The 17,000-nt window shown below is 44.1% G+C and overlaps 1 protein-coding gene and 1 pseudogene across 2 annotated transcripts in view; one reads left to right on the plus strand and one right to left on the minus strand.

The window, feature by feature from the left end:
- The window catches only part of Phactr2 (phosphatase and actin regulator 2), a 134,654-nt gene that overhangs the window by 15,426 nt on the left and 102,228 nt on the right, over positions 1–17,000 (plus strand). The window lies entirely within an intron of this gene.
- On the minus strand, positions 7,164–7,600 carry LOC101561613 (annotated as a pseudogene).

Here is a 17,000-nt window from a genome sequence, read left to right on the forward strand (position 1 = left end):
TAGCACGTTTCCTTTTTTTTTTTTTTTTTTGTGGGTTTTGTTTTTCTTGCCCTATGTGCTTTTATTGTTTTAGAGGTGTTTGATGCATGCAAAAAGATGCTCAAATAAGAAACTAAATAAGATGCTAGAGAAAGATAGTGTTTAAATGCCTGTCAGGGTAAAGCCAGACTGAGGATACTTTTGCTAGGCAATGGGGCCACCCCTCTGGGGCAGGTTGGTAATTCAGAGGTGATTTCTACGTGATTAACTGCATTTGTATTCTTGGCTGTTTTTGTCACATAGCACCCCTCAGTCTTCCCATGATGGTTCCTCGTCACTTGTTCAGTTTCATGGAAACTCGTAACTGGGACAGTCAGTTGGGGAGTGCCAATTGTGTGGTCATAAGAAATGGAGATGTGATATCAAAAACACGCACATGTTCTGTAGGTTAAAACTTTCTTATTTTAAATAGAACAGGTCCCTCAAGCTACTGAAGCACAAACATATTTGGTTACTGCAGAGTCTAGCAACCCTCACTCCTGCTGCACAAAGATTCAAAGCTCTCCAGTAGCCTCAGAAATTTCTTAATTTTATAGGCATCTCTGGAGCTAGGAATTTCCTAGAGTAAGTTCAGCTTTGCTGTGGTTGAGATTTAAAGCATTCCCAAAAGGTTGCCTACAGGACCCACGTTCTTTGGGGCCCTGGTCTGTTTCCAGGTAATGACGAGGCAGGCGCAGGGTGAGGGTGTGCAGAAGAAGCCCTTAGCCAACCCTCCACACTCATTAGCTGTAACTCTATGATATTCATCTTTTAAGGCATTCTGCAGATTACAATAAGATGCACATTCAATCCGAAGAAGGTTAAAAGTCACAAAACATTGGTGTTCTTCCAAGTGAGGATACTTTGCTTGGATCCAAGATCCTATTTTAGTTTCATAATTTAGTACCCTGCAGCCTGCAAATGAACTCACTATTTACAAGGGAAATAACAGTAAAAATTTAGCTAGTAATTACTTGGAGTTTCTCAGAGTCAATCTAACTGTAATTTTATTGCTGGGTACTTGGATTAGAGAAGCAGCGAGGACAGCAGGCTCCTGTTAGGTCTTAAAAAGGGAAGGATGCAGAACAAAGCTCGGCTGTTTTGATCAGGATCTCTTAGGCTGGATGACAGTGGTTCTTGTGACCAATCCTTCTAGATTTAGAGATCTATGCTGAGTTTCAAGGTGATCTTAAGATAAAAGTATCTGGGGTTCAGGAAATCCTGAAATGGAGCTTTTTTCTCTTGGTTTTGACATTAGGCATATTTGGAAACAAGAGTTAAACACAACTTCCTGTGTAAAATGCACCAAGGGCAGGCTTTTCAAAACCCAAAAGCAACAGTAGCTCGAATCTGGCCAGATCGGACAGTTCCTGATCAGATTTTCAGCGTGATTCGCTAAACATTAAGCAACAAGTCTTTTGGATAAAATGGCTTTGGGTTTCTTTCATTTTGTTCTTTTACTGTTTTACTTTTTTTTGCAGCTATAAGGGTAAAAATAAATCCAGCGACTTTCCAGCTGGTAGAAAATACAGCCAGTTCTCTCAGCCCTGTAGGTGATGCCAACAGTCTTCTTGTTCCTTCGCTTAATTCAGTGCAGTTCTGCTGTAGGTAATGGTGGCTTCCTGCGAGAGTTAGTTGGGCTTAGCAGCTCCCAACAATTGTGTTGAGGCAGGAGCACAGATACGTTTAGGGGCTGGTAGATAGAATCGACTTCTAGAAGAGTTGTAAAATATTTTTAAAAGAAGTTTCACTGCCTCAGTTGTAACAATTGATGAATAAATTGACTGTCCTGGTTACTTTTTCTCATTGCTGGGACAAAATACATGACGCCCAAAATTAAGGAAGAAAAGGTTTACTTAGTTCATTATTTTTGGAGGTTTCAGTCCTTACGTGGCTGGCTCTAAGGCTGAGTTGCACATAGCAGAGGGTAGCAGTTCTTTGCATGAAAAACAGCAAAACAGTAAGAGTAGAAAGGGAGGAGCAGCTGGGGAGCAGAGAGCAAAGATCACTTCCTTCCTTGTATTGCATTCAGGCTGTCTATAGGTGTAGCACTCACAGTAATAATCCCAGCTGCACTCACACCCATAATCCCAGAATTGGATTATGGATTAATCACAAACAAAAGAAGCTGGCCCCAGTGACTGCATGAGGCTTTGGGGGGACACCTAGACAGAAACCATAATGTCGACCTTCTATAAAGGCTTTTATTCCCTGAAAGCCTTTTCTCAGCTCCTTTTCCATGTACACGTGTCATCTCTATTAACCCTAACCGCAACCAACTGTGTGAAGGAAGAGGAGACTCTGAAAAGTTAAGTTGCAGAAGTGGAAGTCAGAGGATTAAACGGTCTTTCTGGTTTTGGGAGCCCCTGTGTTTCCTCTGTGGTCCACACAGATCTGTATATCTAATAAAATCTACTGTTTCATATTTGAAGTACTGGCGGGGGGGCATGGTAGCCATAGAATTAAACAATACCAGCCATTTCCTGCCTTCCTTGGAAGCATGTTTGCAGACTAATAGGTGCCAGCCAGCTCTCCATTCTTCTGGCCTTGGGACTGGCCTGACAGGAGACACTCAGTTCTTAGGTGAAGCATGAGATAGGACAGCCAGTGTGGTCCGTTTAGGTGGAGCCATAGCTTATTGCTGGTTGCCCGTCAGTCTTAAAGAATCATTCCTAGTACTTAAACACGTGACATTACATAGCTCTTTGCCACCGCAGCATTAGGCTGGTACATGGAGTTGTGCCTTATAGGTTGTTACAGTTTGTCTCTAGATGTCCTCCCAAAGCCTCCTGGAGTCCTAGGGCTTTCTGAGAGTTGGCTGGATCTAGAGCGTGTGATGCTGGGATTAAGGGTGTATGATTATTACTAGTGCCTTGATGGACTGGTTTGGCACACCCTGAGCCCAGGAGTTGGATAAGATAAAGGGAAGGAAAAAATGTAGCTAAGGCCCTTGCTGCTTTGCTACCTCTGTCCCCGCTGCCACATGCCACCTGCCTTGCAGCCAGCTGATTGTGGACTGTACAAACTACGAGCTCAATAAACCTTTTCCCCTCTATCTTTGGGTGGCGAGCATTTTGTCTCAGTGATGAGAGAAAAGTGACAACATGGTACCAGAGAAGTGGGGTTGTTGCTGTGACTCCATGTGATTCAGGAGCCTTTGGAACTGGCTTGTGAGAAGAGTTGGAAAGGTTTGCAAATACTGGCCAAAAGAGCAGGGCTGGCACACCTTAGGCGGTACTAGACAGGAGACCAGGATGCTGTTAGAAATGACGCCGGTAAAGATCAAGCTCCAGAGGTTTGTGCCAGGAAGAAGGGCTGCACTGGTTGCTGGACTCCAGAATATGTGCTATGGTTTGGCAGAAAGTTCGTTTACTTTTTACTCATGTCCAGAGACTGCCTGAGACCGAGATTTAGGACAGTGGACTAATTACTCTGACAGAAGAAATTTCAAGGCCGTCTAATAATGAGGTTGTGGCATGGCAGTGGTTGGGGGCTTTTTAGCCAGATCTGTGTTGAGGATTAAGAGCAAAGAGCCAAAAAGCATGATTTAAAATGCTGAGCTCTTGACCAGAAAGAAAGCTCCAGTAAAACAGTGGACCGCAAAGATAGAGCAGAAGAGATCTGCTGAGAATGCTGAGAAGGAAGAAGAGAATAAAAAAGATGCTCAGTGGCACAGTGCCTGCCTGGCAAGCGCAACATCCTGAGTTTGATTCCTAGTACCAAAGAAACAAAATTAAGAATAAAAAAAGGAAGAAAAGACAGCCTGAGGGCATCACAAGAAGCAGCAGGACTCCACCCTCTACAGCCTCAGTGTTGCAAACATGGAAAGACTTTGTGTTGAGAAGAAATCTACAGTGGCAGCAGCCTGAAGAATTTCTTCCCTGGCATTGGATTCTGAGTGCTGATCCAGGCATTCCGACCCTAAAGCCGAGAGAGGTAAGCCAGCCTGGCGCTCCAGCTGACGTCAGACCTTGGCACCATCCTTGTGGTCCTCATTTAGGTGCGTGTGAAGCGCAAGAGCTGGGCTTAGGAAAGCCTTCCGCCCAGATGTCAGAAAGCTTCAGAGGGCAGGCAGTGTGCCCTGAGAGGGCAAACCTGAGGCTGTCGGGGTGAAGCTGAAAGTGCCGTGGAGACCACAGAAGTTGGAAGAAGCCAGGAATATGGATCATCTAAGGAAAACTGCCAAGAGGGTTGAGAGTGGGCCCCTGAGAGAAGCCACGGGGGCTCCACCTTCCAAAAGGACTGCAGGGGTAGCACCAGCCAAGCGCTTTGGGGTTCCCATCTTGTCACAGATTGCCTTGGAAGCTGCACATGGAAGTGCAGGGCTTCCTGTTTGCCCTGCTGGATTTTGGACTTGCTCTGGTCCCATTCCTTTTTATCCCCTTGCTTGTAACTTTGAGAATGGAAATGTCTGTCATGTGCTGCTGAATGTTGGAAGTATTTAACTTTCTTTTCACTTTTACAGGGGCTTGCAGCTAAGAGTTTGCTTTACATCTCAGAGGAGACTTTGGACTTTTCAGCAGTGCTGAGTCTGTTAGAACTTTGGCAGCTCCCAGACATGAAATTCAGTGCCTTTTGCATAAAGGGAATGCGCCGGAGCCTTTGCGGGTCCAGGGGCTGAGTGTTGTGGTTTGTGTCTAGATGTTCCCCCGAAGCCTCACAGGGCTTTGCAGTGATGGCTGTCTAGAGCGTGTGATGCTGGGATTAAGGGTGTGTGGTTACTAACTCGGTATGCTGATTTGTTTGTCACCACCTTAATCCCCGGAGCTGGATAAGATAAAAGGGGCAGAAAGACACTGTTAAGGCCCTTTTTTGCATTGCTGCCTGTCTGCCATGAATGGCTGTCATCCTGCCTTGAACCAGCCAATTGTGGACTGAAGCCTCTGTAGACTGTGAGCTCCGTAGACATTTCCTCCTTTACCTTTGGAGGGTCAGCTATTTTGTCTCAGTATGACAGAAGAATAACTAAAGACACAGACTAATTTCTGCAGTATTTAGTATTGAAAGTCTATACTTTAAAGGCCCAGAGAGATGGCTCAGCAGAATAAGTGCTTGCCTGGCAAGCACAGGGTCCTGAGTTCAATACCTGCTACAGAAAAAAAAAAAAAAAAACAAACAAAAAACTCTAAAGCATTAGTACTTAGATAAGCATCCATAATCTTATAACCAAAGAATTTAATTTCAGATTAAGTGTACAATTTTGTTTTCTACATGTTACACAGTTTTCTGAGAGATGCAGATTACCTTGTGTAATACATATTGTTTTGTTTTGTTTTGGCGCAACCAGGGATTGAATTTAGGCGCTTGCGCTTGCCAAGGAAGTGCTTATTCTACTGAGCCATCTCTCTGGCCCTACATATTGTTTTTACAAAAGGAAAAATCAAAGGAGATTTGGATTTAGTTCCAGTTTAATAAGATAATATGCCTTTTCTCCTTCCTTTGCTATGGAAATAAATTGCCTTGCTGATTTCCCCTGCCTGGCTAGCGCAAGGACCTGGATTTGATACCCGGTACTGCATGCCATGCTGGCTGCTGAAATCTGAGTGTGGTGGCGCGTACCTGTAATCGCAGCACTGGGGAGGCTGAGACAGTAGGATCACTCTGAGTCTGAGCTGTGTAGTGAGGCCCTGTACCAAATAAATACATAAATACGTCTTAAAAAAATGTGTCTTTTGCAAATTATTCAGGTTCACAACTCATCACTGTAAGAAAAATAGAAAGTTCTTAAATGATGATTTCACTTGTAAATTTCTTAAGCTGTTTTAATTATTTGTCTTTGATGAAGTGTCCTTAACGCCATCATAAGCAGCAATTATGTGTTCACTCGGGTGAAAAACTTTCCCGCCATTCCTGTACTGTTCTTCCCAGCATTAATCATTCTTCCTGCTGGCTTTGATAATGTCCCAGTTTCAAACATTAGTGTTTGTTATATTATCTTTCAAAATATTTTGAATTCTACAGGAAGGCACTGTTAGAAACAATTTCCTCTATGTGAAAAACTTTAAAGACCTGGTAAAATAAGTCTTAGGTAAGGTAAGCTGGACCCTATTGTCGAACATTTGCCCATGACTTAGGTGTTCTTTTAGAAATATTAAGAACCTTCTGTGGCACAGGTACAGTATGAGTACACCGCCGTGATGAGCCCCAACCTTATGAAACTTCTAATCTAGTGGAGAAAATGGTGGCATTTTCCTCCTAAAGAGGCAGTCTTTTTCCACCTACTTACTTAATAATAGCAACAATTAAAGTTATCTTTATGGCTTCTGGGAAAGTTGGTTCATTGTAGCTAGCTGCTTCTGAAGGTGAGTTATGGAGAGATCCCCGGCCTCCAGCACACATTCAGCATTCCTTCACTGTTAAAATCTTGGTAGAAATGACAGGAGAAGAGGACTTGGAATAAGCTGGCTGGCGTGCGCGTTGGCTGCAGCAGCTTCCCTGTGGTGCTCGCCCGAGTCCTGCTGTATGATTTGTTTTCTTGGAATGCTTGCCTCGCACATGGGTCATTTAAAGAAAGAAACCAAAGCAGAACCTCTTGCAGGTGGAACATCCTCAGTGACTAAGTTGGAGAGAGAAATATTTGAACAACACTAAAGCCATCGCTATTACAAAATTATTATTTAAAAAAAAAAAATCGGGTGGAATTAATTCTCCCTAGTGCACCAACTGAAGAATGTTAATCCTTTGCTTCTCAGTGACCTTTAACTGAGTTCTTATTTAATTTGAGCGGGATATTTCCACCTTTCGTGCAGTGTCATGAAACTAAAGCCCTAGAAAAATTTTAGCTCTTAATTTTGACCTGTTCGGTGCCAAGGCTTGCCACAGGAACTGATGCTCAGTTGTGCCTTTGTTTTGTTTGTTTATTCACAATACCCATTTACTCTCTGGAGTGCTCGAGCAGGCTAGGCAGTAGAAATACATGCAGTCTTCATCCACAAGCTCCATCTCATCAAAAGAATGGAGGGGGCTTAACAGTTCACGTAAGATAATTCAGTATTAACAGTTTTAACAGAAACAGACCCCTTAGAACCAAACCAAACTACCTTGATACAGTACAGTCACGCTATCGAACACTTCCTGGAGGCTTACGGCCAAAATCTGAACTGGGGCAACCTTCTAAAGAGATGAGCGGCCAGCATTCCGTCAACTCAGAGATCATTGATGTCATCGTTGGCCTCTCTGATGTCGTTGAACTGAATCTCATCATCGTCTCCAGGGCCAAATGTGTCAGTCTTCTTGATCTTCACGCGCTCGGGAAGCTCGCTGTATGTTTTCAGGCTCCTCACTTCATCTGTGTTGTACCTGAGAGTCATGTCAGCTTTGTTGTCCTGAGTTGCAGAGTCCAACCAAGATGATGCCTGAGGCCTCGATCCACACCTTTTTCCTCAGCTGCCCTCTGATGTGGCACAGCCTCTTCACACCATCAAAGCACATTACTTCCAACCTTCCACTTCCCAGCATCTTGATGACTTGTGCGTACTCTTGTCCATCCATCCTCTTTGAACACCAGTTCTCTTTTCTCAGAGTCAATATCATTCTTACCCTGGCATTTATTTTTACCTCCTTTACCTTTATTCTTTGGCATGGTGGTTAAGATGGCCTCATGGCTTCTCTCAGTTTTGCCTTTGTGAGCCTGGGGTCACTGACACCTCCTGGAATGGACGGTTGTACAAATGGTGGTGACATCATCCTCCCTTGACTGTAAAACCCCTGGGGGCAGAGACTGTATCCATATTTGCTCACCACAGTACTCTATAAGAGTTGCTCCAAAAACGATTGCTACTGAAGGTTTCCATTCTGTAGAAAGCATGATTTTCTTTATCCTCATCTTTCTGTGGACTTCCCCTTCCTTGGTTTGTCTGGAACCCCATTCTCCTTGGCAACACCATTTTCCCACTAATGCACTGGTGACATCAGCCTTCCACCGGATCCTCGTGCTCTTCCTGGGTGTGTGTCGTTTCAGGGTCATGCATCACTTCACTGGAGACAAATGCCATCGTGCTGAGCCTCCCCTGGTGTCTTTGCTGCTGTTGCCTGTTGACTTCTTGTCACTTTCTCTTGGTTATCAGATAAGGTTCAGACCCCCTTGCTCTCCACCCCAAACTTGCTGGTACCCAGGGAAATTCAGTCTCCGCGTTGTCCCCTGGATTATGTGGCCCCCCTCTTGCACTCTCAGCCTCTCCTCCTGAGAGCTCCTTCTCCACAGCTCTAACAGACCTTAGTGTCTTTCACACTTTGTGGATTTAAAAGAAACAACAAATACACTTTTTAAAAACTTGATTATACTCAATGCCAAAAATGTTGAAGGTTCCTTATTGCACAAGCCCCCTACTCCAAGTATAATTGCTTCCCTAAGAATTTACCCCTGGTCCTCTACAGCTGCTCCCCTTTGGAAGACTCCACCAACTCATGTCCAGCTTACTGGCTTTGTTTCCACAGTGCATTTCTGACTGTCTGCTGGATATCTTTCTCCTAGTGTCCTGCCAACACCTGAAATTCATGATGTCTGGATGCAAGCTGAGGGTCTTTCCTGCCTCTCTTCTCTGCTCTTGACGTCCCCCTGCACCTTGTGAGGGTCTAGGGTTGTCTGCTGCTTTGCCAAGCAGCTCCTTGGCCTCTTCTGCCTCTGCAGCATCCCCCAGAGCCATTTATCATGTTTGGCCCTTTTCCACTCCTCCTCCCAAGCTCAGGTGCCTGGATTGCTGTACTCACCTCCTAACTGAGCAATAAGGACATAAATCTCAGTTCCTTGGGGATTCCACATGACAAAATAGATGACTTAAATTCTCCTCTGTGGGGTCTGTCTCCCAGCAGCCCACTTTCACTGCAAATGCCAGAAACTTTCAATAGGAGAGAGACCAGGATGCTCTGTGTGTCCGCCCGTCTCACAGATACAGTCACAGGGACTTGTGTGACTACTGGTGGCCTGTGGGCTGTGCAGATAGGGCTGGTCACATTGTATGTAAGGTTTCAGGGCTCTGACTCCTCCATCTGCCTTTGAACTTAAAGATCTTAGTCTGGATTTATTATTTGAGTGATATTTCTGTTATGTTCATCCTCTGAGAAATGTTTTCAAAATTCTGTCTGAAGCAAAATTTAGCCACTTACCTTAAAAATTAGTGCTTTTTCATTGGCTTTTTGTATGTAATTTGTATATAAATTCTAGCTTGTTTGAAGTTTCATCTGCCTGTGCAGCTTAGCAGACACATGACTGCCCTGACACAGTGGAGATGTAGCTCTCTTCTCTTCCCACATCCCATACCTGCACACCCTCCTCACACTCGAGGTGCTGGGGTGACTGTAGGGCCGCAGTGGCAGACCTATGGCAAGCACACTGCAGGGGCTGTTTGTGTCACTGAGAACTCTGAAAGGATCTCCGTCACTCTTCTTGAAGATGGCTAGCGTTTGAGGGGAGTGAGGTAGGATGGTCCTTGGTACTTGTCTTATTTTTCGTCTTTTTCACAAATTTTTAATTTTTTTCAGGTAAAATTGGCTGACAGAGAGAGCCTTTTGCTTATTATAACAGTAGTACTCAAACTTTTTTAATGGTTTATTTTCATAAAATTGATTTTCTGTTTGCAAAGTGACCCTTTTCCTGCTCATTTGGAATCTCTTTCATCCCCAAACATGACTGACTTTACTTAATCTGTTAAATATCCTGTGGCAAGTCTAGGGGACATGCATGTCAGTGAATCAGGATGTCACACAGCTGCACAAACATACTTGTTCTGAGGGCCTTTTGGCCACAAGTTGAAGCTCTGGAATTTTCTGTCAGTGCTTGTAGGCAGATGGGCGTCTTTAGGAGCTTTTCCCTGTGTTTATAAAAGAATGACTGCCTCTGTTAGGAAAACAGGTTTAAAAATTGATAGTATCAAGCTCGTAAGATTAATGTTATGGTAAAGAATTCTGTACAGTCAAACGATCACAGTCAAAATAAAGTGAAGGGCACACCAGCCTGCAGCCGGCGTGGAATTGGTGTGGTCACACTGCGCTTTGTCTCGGGGAACTCAACACTGCTTGCTCGCCTCTTTGGATTAGTTCAAGCAAGTGGCTGGAAGTAGAGAGAGTTATTATTCCGTTGAGTTTATGTCTATCTTCTATTAATATAGAGATCTACGCCTACTCATCCCTGCCCCCATTTTATATGAAGGATGCTCTGGAGGCAGGCTCCTGAGTTTAGATCCCACTTAGGAGCTGTGTAATCTTGGTCAAATTCCTTGCTCTTTCCGGACTTCAGCTTCCTCATCTATAGCATGAGATGGCATTAACCGCGCCTGCTTCGCAGGGTGGTGTTTTAATGAGACAATATTCATATAGCACTCAGAAGAAATCTCAATAGGACCTGTAAGATTAATATACCCAGGGCTGCTGAGATAGCTCAGCGGTCTAAAGCACCTGCTTAGGCAAGCTTAGGCAGTCACAGGCACTGGTTCGATCCCCAGCACCACATGCTACACCAGCCCCGCCCACAGGGTGGCTGAGCTAGACACACACACACACACACACACACACACACACACACAGACTGATACATCCAGAAGAAAGCAAGGTAAAGATTTAGAAATGTTAGCGTTAGCTAAGCTCCTAGACATCATAACCTAGTCTCCTGATTTTACTACTGAAACATTGGGGTCCTTGTTCCAGGTTACCAAGCTGGTTAAGCTGCAGAGTTGGGTATAGTATCCAGCTCTCTTCTTAGCTCGCAGTTCACCATCCCCATTGGACAGTCAAAATCCAGAACAGGAACTTTGATGTGTTGTTTGTCCTGATTATGCAACATCTGCTTTGCTTTCTGTTTTGCAATCCTACTCCAGTATTAGCCTGAGAGGTGCTGCAGGGTCGCCATGAGTTGGCTATCACATTCCAAAGAAGACAGCCTGGGAGAGGGGACATTGTCCTGACTGGCAATCAGATGACCCAGACTCTTGTCATTGGCAGGAGTTAACTGCTTGGGAAGCTACATAACCTTACCGGGTCTCAGTTTTTTCTTATGTAGGGCTTTAATATATATATATATATATATATATATATATATATAGGATAGCATGGGGCTCCTGTATTAAATGTGATCACTTCTCTCATCATAGATAATGTTGAAATCCAGTGGCCTGGAAATCACATTGCTCAGAACTACTGAGTAGTGTACAGCACTGTCACTAAAACTTTCTTCACCTTGACTGTTGCTTAGGAGAGTTTCTAACGTACTGCAACTTCAGGGCAACCCAAAAGGTGGGGGATGGTAGGTAAGTTTTTCCAGAAGCCTGGTAAGAGGAAAGAGGAATTATTTCAATTGTCCAAGGAAAGAAAGTGATAATGTGATCCTTTCTTAAAAGAGGAATTCTACATAAAGCTCATTATCTTCAGGTATTCTGTTTTCTGAGGTCTTGCTCAGATAGCATCTTTTGACTGCTATAACCATGTAGCTTTGCTTTGAAATGTTCGTGGATGGAAGCTCAGTTCCATGGGTGCATTTCAGACATTCAAGGAAAGACTCTAAAGCATGTTATGTGACATCAAGGTCCAGAACAGGTTTGACATATGAATGGTGAAAAAAGCCAGAACAGTGGCTGCTTGAGGGGCTGGGGGGAAAGGTGGGTGTTAACTGGGGAGAAGAATAAAGGAAGACCATGTAGACTGTGGGCCACATGGGTGTTACATGTACAAAATCATTGTGGATGTGTTACAGTATGTATTACATGTGTTATCATGTATGTTGTGTTCATGTTATGTCTCCAAAATGTCTGGATGCATATGTATAATTGCTTACAATTTTTTTTGTACCAGTGATCAAACTCAGGACCTTACACTTGCCAGGCAGGGACTTATGCCACTGAGCTACCTCCCTGGGCCCCTACAATTTTTGAAAATGTTCTACAATATTATTAATATATTTTTTTATGGAACCAGGGATTGAACTCAGGCCCTCATGCTTACCAGGAAAGTGCTTATTCAGCTGAGCCATCTCCCCGGCCCCTCTACAGTATTATTTTTAATGATAGTGGGAAGAACTGATATTCCTTCAAATCCTTCCTTCCTTCCTTCCTTCCTTCCTTCCTTCCTTCCTTCCTTCCTTCCTTCCTTCCTGCTTCCTTTTTGAGACAGGGTCTTGCCGTGCAGCTCAGGCTGGCCTTGAGCTCACTTTGTAGCCCAGACTAGTCTCAAACGCGCAACGATGGTCCTGCCTCAGCCTCTCAAGTGCTGGAATTAAAGGCCTGCGCCACCACAGCTAACTTTCTTTCTATTATATTACATTGTAATATAATGAAGTAGTTGTATAATTCGTAATTCAGAGTCTTTGAATTCAGAGAGACCTGATCTTGTTTTTCTGCAACTAGAGAGTCCCATTTGGGGGTCGTGGGAGACAGTGTCACCTGAAGCATATTGGTAATATTGGTAATCTCAATATTCTGCTTTATGTTTAATCCAGAATAGATGGAGATTTGGAGTCACCTCAGACATACTTTTAAAGCCCTCATTACTTGCGACCTTGGGCACTCTCTCCTCTTCTAGTACTTTTTCTTTGTCACATCTCATAAAGACATTCATGAAAGAGCACCTCTAGAGCTGCTTCAAGAAGGATAGGATGTGTATTCCAGTTGAGGAAGGAGTACTTTGAGGGGGATTAATGACAATATGTTTTTTATTGCAGTAAACTTTTTTAAAAAATTAATCCTTCATGATATATATTGGTCATTTATATAATAATTGCTATACATTTTTCCCATAATTTTATTGAGAAACAGATAGCAATGAGACAGTTTCAAATCAAATTGGGCTATACAGTTTTTGAGACAGGGTTTCATTATATTGTTTGGCCTGGCCATGGACTCACTATGCAACCCAGCCTGGCCTCAAAGTCGTTGTAGTCTCTTGCCTCAGCCTACCAAACACTGGGATTATAAGTGTGTGCAACCACACCAGCTGTCATTGCTGTACATTTATATGAAGTTTAAAAATATTCCAGTTTCTTTTTAAGTATTTCACATTTACCCATTTTGCATGTACAAGGACATGGCTTTATAATTTGTTTATGTTTTCATAAAATTGTGTCGTGTAGCTATTATGAGCACAGCACTAGGATAATAAGGAATTCTTCATAGCTTTCCTTTAAAAAGTGAGCCACTTCCTCCTGAGCCTCTAGAAAGTCACTCCCCCTGATGGCCCTGGTTCACAGTTCTCACTCGCTCCCTAGGGAAGAGTCCCTTGACACCAAGCCAGAGGTTACTGCTCCCTCCGGGGCTGCTCTGCTCTCACCTTTGCTCTTGGTTCCTGTGGTGACCCCCAGTCTTCTCTGCTTTCCTGACCATACTGAGGTCTCCCTCTGTCATTCAAGATGAGGCCATCGCACCTGAACTGAGGCTGACCTTGTCACACAAGGACCATTTTTAGAGGCAGATACACAGACTACTGATCCAAGATCTGTCAGCCGTTGAGTGTGCCCGGGAGCGAAGCCTACTCCCTGTTGACTCAGTAGATGCTCGCTCTTTCCCTGTGTGAGGATAAGTGCATGCATACTGTGGGCCAGATACTGAACTGGCTGCTCAATCCGTGCGACGTTTAGAAATGGGACTGACAATACACTGATCTCAGGACTAGAGTGAAAAACTAGTATGAGTGAATGCGAGTGCCTTGCCTGCCGACTGACACACAGTAAATACTCAAGAAATGCAAGCTGTTCTTAGTTGTACTACTAACAAGATACTCAATGATTTAAGCTCTTGGAAGACATTAAAGCTCAGGGCTCATGGCTGGGTGCCCCTCACTAGACCTCCACACAAGCAGGAGTTTGGGAAATCCTGTTCCGGTCTTCTTCTGTCATTCAGCAAAAGGTAGGACGGGCTAGCAAATGTGTTGGCTGTTGTCATATAATAAACTTCAGCCCTTCAACTGACTTATTACTGAACATAGTTTAACTCTGATACTTTATAAATGAGATAGAGAAAACTTTTTATTTCCAGTTTTGTCATTCTGAACCAGCAGTGTGTAATCCAAATCCCTATGTAGAGTGTGTGTGTGTGTGTGTGTGTGTGTGTGTGTGTGGTGGGATGTTGGAATCTCTTCTCTTTGTCTCCATGTCACCATAATTGTCACATGAATACTTCCTGAGGCCATATTGCCCCTGGGGCCATTGTTTGCACTTTTGCAAGTTTCTGAACATCACTCCACTTTCTTTGGGCCTGTCGCGTGCAAAAAGTGTTCAAATAGCAATATGATGGCCTGTCAGTGTTCTCTTCCTGGTGAGATACTGGGAGCTGCAGTTATTAATGAAAGGAGATTCTAGGGGCAAAGATGGACAACTCAGAAGAAGTGTGTTACCTTCCAAACTCCTTTAAGCAGAAGTCTTTCTAAGAACAGCCAACTCCCTCATGCCTCAGCATGTGCTGTGTAAAAAGTTTCCTAAAATCTTTATGCTAATTTACTTCCATAGTGGCTAAATCCGCATTTCAAAATAGAAACTGTGAATGACTTTTAGATTTGCAGGAAAGCTCAATTTTCTCCTATTCCTCCCGTTCAGTCTTATGTATATAATGTATTTGTTACAGTCATTGGTCTACCACTGCTACTTAAACTCTACAGTTAATTAACACGCAGGTCTTTCCCTGAAGCCATTTTGTTCCTCACAGGATTTCATTAAAGCACCACTCGCCCTTAGCCATGGTGTCTCCTTAGTCTCCTCTGGTTTGTGTCCGTTATTAGACTTTCCTTGTTTGTAATGACCTTCATGGTTTCAAAGCTGTTGGTCAAGTAGTTTAGAAATGCCCCTTGATTGGCTTTTCTCTAGTATTTTTTGGTAATGGGTTTGGAAGTATCATTTTCCTCCCATCATATCAAGTGTACATACTGTCAGTGCAACTTGTCACAGATGCCTCTGACCTTGGTCACCTGGTTACAGGTGCACACCACCACACCCAGTCTCAATTGCCATCTCAGTGCACCCCGGGCACGACACACGAGGGATCGAACCCTGGCCTCTGCGCTCTGCCTAAGCAGGCCCTACCAGACTCTTTAAAGGAAACCACTGTGTATAGCCCACAGTTAAACCAGAGAAAGTTAAATTCCACCTCAGTGTGTGTGTGTGTGTGTGTGTGTGTGTGTGTGTGTGGTGTTTCTAGAAATTATTTGGAACTCTATATATTTGTTTGCTCCAATATTGATTGATTGATTGATTGATTGAGCCTTTATTTCTATCAATATGGATTCATGGATATTTATTTTATATGTTGGGTTATAATCGAATGCTGTATGATTTATTTGTTTGTACGTTGTTCCCACTTGGGCCCTGAGGAACTTGGTGAGCTGGCTGCCTTTCACTTACGCCCATCACTTAGTGCTTCGAGTATTTCTTTACTTTCTGGCACCATAAGAAGCTGCAAGGTTTGCTTAGTATTCTCACTGCCCTCGCCCGAGAGACAGCCATTTCTGGAAGGAGCCATGATTGCTTTTACTGGGGGTGCAATTAGGAACCGAGATCGGAGCACAGTGTGTACTCACTAGTTGTGGGGTGTTTTTGCGTCTAGGTGCTCTGAAAGGCGCAGCTAAGAAGCCATCCGAGTGTACTTAGCAACTCAGCAGCCTGCATGTCCATAACTTCAAGGCGTCTGCTGTTCCTCTGTCGATCCGCCAAATGCAAGTCCACACCCTGTGCACCAGCTTGGGCCTCTGCCATCATTGTCACCTGACTCCTTCTAGCTTCCTCCCTTGTTTAGCTACAGCTTCTCTGTCCCGCTATGGGAAACTTGGCTCCCACCTGCCTCCTCCATGTACTTACTTGCCGGGTGCCGGTTCAGGCCTCCAGCAGTTCCAGGATTTCTAAGCTGTGTGTGCCTGTGCTGCCGCACGCCAGTTCTCTCAGCCTTATTCCCCTCTTCTCCACTGGCTAGTCATTGTATTCCCTGGAAGGAAGCAGTTTGGCCCAACCATTAACTCTGGTTAATAAGAGGGAAGTCTCCCTGGACCTGGTTGGGCGCGACGAGGAGAGCCCCTTGGATCTTCAGGAGCCGTCGCCCTGTCTCACTTCGGTGGTCCCAGCATCGCTTCCGTCTGACCTTTCTGTCCATGCAGTTCTGTGCTCAGAAACTCTGTTGGCCTTCGCATGCCGCAGTGCACATCCTGAGGCACCTTTTCGAGTTGAGGGAGACCCCGTAGACGTCACGCGCTCCCTAAGTGTTGAGCTAACGTTTCTTTGCCATATGTTCTGTGGCCTTAATGGGGGAAACAGCAGAATTATACAGGAAACATAAAAAAACATAATAAAAATCTCTCATATAACATCTGCATAATAAATTATGCATGTACATACACATTTTTTTTTTTTTTAGATCCCAAGAACCGTATTTTAAGGAAAGAAAGATAAGTTTGCTTCTTTTTGTTTTACTTTTTTTTTTTTTTTTTGGTATTTTTTAGTAAGGATCTACAGAGTCTACAGGATCTCACTATGTAGATCAGAATAGTAGTGATCTGCCTGTGGTCAGCCTCCCAAGAGCTGGGATTACAGGCGTGTGTCACCCACCACACCCAGTCTCAATCGCCATCTCAACGTGCCCTGGGGACATGGCCAGGATGGCATGCCAGGGTATCGAACCTCGGCCGCTATGTCTGCCTAAGCAGGCGCTTTAATCCGCTGAGCTATTTGGCCAGCCCTTGTTTTACTTGTTTAATGCACACACAATACAGTGGGGTAGCATTCACTGCTGCATTATCTACTACCATGAATTTTGTGTTTTTGTTGTTATTGGGCTTCCTAATGTATTCACGTTAGCCCTCAGACATTTGCCTGTCAGAATACTCTGCAGAGGATTCTGTTTATCTTTTTTTTCAGTACTGGGGATTGAACTCAGGACCTTTCACTTGCCAGGCAGGCGCTTAAGCCGCTCAGCTATCTCCCAGGCCCTCCTCAAACATTTAAGCACACTGAGAAAGTTGAGAGCATCTTTCCCGCCTGTTTTTCCACAGGGCGGATATCAGGCTGCCCCAAACTGTTACTG

Source organism: Octodon degus, unplaced genomic scaffold, assembly GCF_000260255.1.
Source record: "Octodon degus isolate 3935 unplaced genomic scaffold, OctDeg1.0 scaffold00024, whole genome shotgun sequence".
NCBI classification, from domain to species: Eukaryota; Metazoa; Chordata; class Mammalia; order Rodentia; family Octodontidae; genus Octodon; species Octodon degus.